The following is a 5,285-nucleotide window of genomic DNA, read 5'->3' on the forward strand; positions in this document are numbered from 1 at the left end:
TCGCCAGTTCCTGGCAAAAATCCAATCGCCATCCTTGGTCATCCTCCTTATTTGCCAGATCCTGCCTCTCGCGACTTTTTCCTACTCACGAAATGCAAAAATGTGACGAGGGGACATCCCTGGGAAGATTTGGACACAATAAAGCAAGGAACGACGAGAAAAATAAAAAACTTAAATACCGAGGACTTCCAAGGGTGCCGTAAACAGTGGAAACGAAGATCAAGTAAGTGCATAGCAGCAAATGGAGAGTACTTTGAAAGGGACAAAATCGATAAAGACTAAAGTTTGCAAAATAAAGTTTTTAACAGCCTCAGTTCGCGTATTTGTTCGACAGACCTCGCATACCGCGTCGGTGTCCACAAACATTATGTACCCGACGATAATTTCTGCGGACTGAAACTAATTGACCCTGAAATAAAAGTGCTTGTAAATATGGTACCGCCTTCTTGAGTACCGAAACTTACAAATAAAGGTTAATGTTCGAAGTATACTCAGCGCCCAAAGCGAAATTACCAATAATAATGCTACTTAATCCAAGCCACCCGTACTGATAGCATCCCCACTTGTAGTTAATTTCAGCATCCTCCTCATCCTCAAAGGGATATTTACTCAGCTAATTAATTGAAGTGATTGGAAGACAAATGTACCAACATACGGAAAATTGGGATCAAATTTCAGTTAATTCAATTGGATGCTCGTAGCGAACTTTCACATAAGTTTGTTTATGTTCTCTTTGCCTTCCAAAATTCTGTCATATCAAAATTATCACCGAGAAATGGAAAAAACGAGTTCACATTATCACAATTTAGGATGACATCAAGCTCACTGGCCATTTCCCATTGGCTCTTCAAACTTCCGCGAACCGACTTCCGCGTATTCAGAGAATAAAAACAATTATTTTCACCAATGCTTATGCAGTAATAATTACGGGATATAGCCATCGTCCATATCCATTGCATGTGACTTTCACATATTTTTTTCGTAATATGAGGGTGTCATAATATGGAAAGGAATCGTTCGAGTGAGAATAAAATTTTACCGTTCCAATAAAAAAATTACGATCAATCCAGACCACTCTTTGGCTGGGTGAGTACTCCCAAGAGACTTCCTTTTGATTTACAAAAAAAACTTTTGTTTGGCGACCAAAACTGGCCATCATATAAATCGGTTACGACCCAAAGAGGACCTTACACATTAGTAAAAATCAATTTCCTCAAAAAAAGATATAAAAGTAATGTACTGTCTGTTTAATTATGAATAACTATTTGCGTAAAACAACATTCCCTCAGTAAATGACAGGTCCGCCATTTTCCCCTAATTTAACTTTTGAGACATTCCCAAGTACTAAGAATACAGTCGGCTGTTATCATAAAATTCAATATTTTATAAATTCAAGTTGGTTGCTAAGGAAGATTTTCTTATTCTCTTACTCTCAGACGCGGTCCCATGGTGTAATGGTTAGCACTCTGGACTCTGAATCCAGCGATCCGAGTTCAAATCTCGGTGGGACCTAAGTTTTTCTGAGGGAATGTGCAGATGAATATTCTCTAAGTATTTCATTTTAATATTTTATTATCGTGAAACCTATCCTAATAAGAATCCTTGTCACAAATTAAACATATCTCGAATTGAAATTTTTTTCTGCAAGGTCCAGCTGAAATTTTTTTCCCTAATATTTAAATTATTCTCAATTAATTCTCTGGAACTCTTGTACTTATTGCACGCCTTCATGAGGTTTTTTCTTTAGGCTATTCCCACATTTTATTCCCAAAATTTAAAAGTGAACCCCAATTCCGAATATTCAATGTGTAGCAGTTAAGTAAATATTGTTCCAATGTTTTTGATATCCATGATTTTTCTTACTCTCTAATGAGACATGTTTTTTAGAGATTCAAGTAAAATAGTCATCAGATAAAGAGTCGTTAAAAAAATATACCTTTTTATCACGCGTGATTGTGACTCTGACTGTGACTCCTAGTATTTTATACGCACAAATTGTATCCTGAAATCCTATACGCAAATTTTAAATCTTATTCCCTATTTTTCTTTTTAAAAAAATAAAAGCGCTCATAAGATTCCAAACCTATTGAAATATCCTCATTTATTTAAAAAAATGAAGTTAAGTGCGAATACACGATTCTACGACATGCTAAGTATGCTTACATCGTATTCATAATCGTCCTTGTCTTTATATGCATGTATATTCAGGTTTTTCATGATTTTTTCACATTTATTGCCTCAGATTTTGCTTTGCTTTCATTGGAAGTTCGATATTTTCATCACATTATCACGCAATCGTATTTCCTCCGATCATCATTTGCCCACGCCCTTCCCCGGAAATTATCTCTATCTAAGTTACACGCTACAAACTACAACGAGGTCGCACGGAAGAAGGTTTTTAAGGCCATTTCGTGAATTAAAGTTTTCCCCAAAATTCGTTCTAGCAATCTTGCACAAGAAAGAAATGCAACTGTCATCAGTACCGTATTCATGTTCCATTCGAATCGACTAGGACGGCTCCTTTTCCATCAAAGTTTCCATTCAAAAGCCCTACTCTGACATTTCTTGGATATACATATAGGGAGAGATTTAACGCTACTGATAAGAACTAAGCAATTCGGATTCGCGTTTGGACATGGCTACCGTTGTAATGGCAATGCATTATATTTTTTGACTCATTATAAACGGCCGATTGTATAGTTTAAAACATCTCCAAAATAAAATAATAGTCAACATTTATTTGCCTCCGACGCATTGTCCCATAAATGAATTGTAAACATGAACTTCAAACGTGTAAAATCAATCTATTTTAATTTTTTTCAAACTACTTTCTATCTTTTGGCGATTAAGTAATGATTAAAGTAGTTCAAATTAGAAACTTTATTCTCAACCCACGATCTAGGTTAACAAAAAAATTGTCATCTTCTCCTTTCTCCAAAATTTATCGAAACCGAGGTTGACGATATGAATTAATTTTTTTGATATTTCTGATTATTGCCCAGCATGCAACTACTAGCCATAACAAGCAACTACTAAGGGCAAACAGTCCTAGCGCAGAAATCAAAAAGCCATTCATTAGTTACTTACGGAGTCTACTTTCCTGCGGTTGTGGTACTTCGATGACAGAAGCAGCAGGAAAAATAACATTGGAAGCGATGGATATGTGGTACTAGAGAAGAATGATGAAAATAAAATGGATTGACACGGTAAGAAATGAAGAGGTACTCGAAAGAGTGAGTCAAAGAAAGAAGGTTACGGAGGGCGCTATTGAGAAAAAAGATATATTCAATGGAAATTCTAAAGCTCGAGAGTTATTGAAGATCACAATTGAATGAAATATGGAGGAGAAAAATCATTGAGGAATAAAGAGCTTTGAAAACGAAGTAATGCAAATTCCGGGTCCTGGAAGCTGTAAATAAATGTAGACAATACTTTGGAGAGTCACTATAAAATGATCCACGGATTGAGACCTGGCAACTACAGAGCTCGGCCCAATCGGCCGTGTGTCGTGCCCAGCAGCGGGGGTAAAAGGCTTCCGCGGTCGTCATGAAACCCTTGCAAGGGAAAAGGGGCAGCAGCAGGGCAGAAGATGCAGGAGAAGAAGACCAATTTAGTTAGAATAGGAACGTGAAATGTTAGGACAATAATGAGGATAGGGAAATTGGTGAATATTAAGCGCGAGATGGAAAGGGGAAAAATAGATATTTTAGGTCTATGCGAGTTGTGATGGAAGGATAGCGGGAATTATTGAAGTGATAATTATAGAATAATATTCAGCGGCGGGGACGAGAGCCAACTAGGGGTTGTCATGGTAGGGAGTGTCATAAATAAAGAGGTACCAGGAAGCATAGTCAACATAAAACAGGTATCGATTAGAATATTACTAGAAGAGATAAAAGCAGAACTAACGAACTTGGTTATTATTCAGGTAAACATGCCACCGAGCAACCATTAGGAAGAAGAGGTCGATAGGATGTACGATCAGTTAGAAGACATGATCGCGTGTGTTCCTGCAGGGACACATTTGTTAGTAATGGGGGATTGGAATGCGACGGTAGGCGAGGGAAAAAATGGTGATGAGGTGGGGGACTACGGTTTTGGCACGAGGAATGACCGCGGGAAGAAAGCAGTTAGGTTCTGCAGGAGACATGGGCTAGTCATCACCAACACTTGGTTTAGACACCACAAAAGACGGAGGTATACCTGGAAAATGCCAGGTGACTCAGGAAGGTATCAGCTAGATTTTATTTTAGTTAGACAAAAGTTTAGGAACAGTGTAAAGAATTCGCACAGCTTCCCGGGAGTGGATGCGGACTCTGACCATAATTTAGTTGCAATGAAATTTAGCGTCCGTTTCAAAAAGATGAGGCAGGGGCGGCGGGTTAGAAAATGGAATGTAGAAGCATTAAATGATTTGAAAAGAAAGGAATACAAACAGGCGGTAGAGGAAATCATGGACGATGGTAAAGGGCTTACTACAATCGAAGAATAATGGGAGAGTATCAAGAAAGGGTTAGCGAAAGCCGCAAAAGGCACTATCGGAACCGTTAACGCTTAAAGGACTAGGAAACCATGGATCACGGATGAGATGATTACATAGATGGATGAGCGGCGAAAATGGAAGAATGTGAATACAGAATTAGGGAAAATGAAGTACAAAGAATTAAACAATAAAAGGAGGCGGGCAACAAATAAAGCAAAAGAAGCATGGTGGAAGACGCAGTGCGAGGATATGGAAAGTCTGCATAGGAAGGGTGAAATCGGTGCGCTGTACAGCTAAGTTAAATCTTTGTCGGGAAGTAAGAAATGGAGATCAACGATAATAGTTATAGATAAGGCGGGTAAGGCAATAGTTGACGCAGGAAAGATCCAATAGAGATGGAAGGAGTATATAGAAAAGCTGTATAGTAATGAACTCAGACCAACAAAGTTAGACATTGAAAAAGAAAATGACGTAGAGGAAGACAGCTTAGGTCCAGGCATACTAGACAATGAGATAGAAAGGCCATTAAGGGAGATGAAACTAAATAAGGTCGTGGGGGTAGATAACATTCCCGTGGAACTTTTAAAATGCTTAGGAAAATGTGGGAGGAAGAGGCTATATGGACTGATCCGTAGTATTTATGAGGAGGGAATCTGGCCGAAAGACTTTATGAGATCAGTTTTAGTTCCTATTCCGAAAAAGGTAAAGGCCACGTCATGTGAGGACTATAGGACAATTAGTTTGATATCCCACGCAGCTAAAGTTGTTCTCAGGATCATAAACAAAAGAATAGAGAGTAGGG

The 5,285-nt window shown here is 38.3% G+C and overlaps 1 non-coding gene across 1 annotated transcript; it reads left to right on the forward strand.

Annotated features, from left to right (window-relative positions):
• Positions 1-1,440: 1,440 nt before the first annotated feature.
• Positions 1,441-1,512, forward strand: TRNAQ-CUG (transfer RNA glutamine (anticodon CUG)). Its single transcript has one exon. It is a non-coding gene; the product is annotated as a tRNA-Gln (tRNA).
• Positions 1,513-5,285: the final 3,773 nt, after the last annotated feature.

The sequence above is a fragment of the Hetaerina americana genome, unplaced genomic scaffold, assembly GCF_022747635.1.
Source record: "Hetaerina americana unplaced genomic scaffold, ioHetAmer1.1.p SCAF_7, whole genome shotgun sequence".
Lineage (NCBI taxonomy): Eukaryota > Metazoa > Arthropoda > Insecta > Odonata > Calopterygidae > Hetaerina > Hetaerina americana.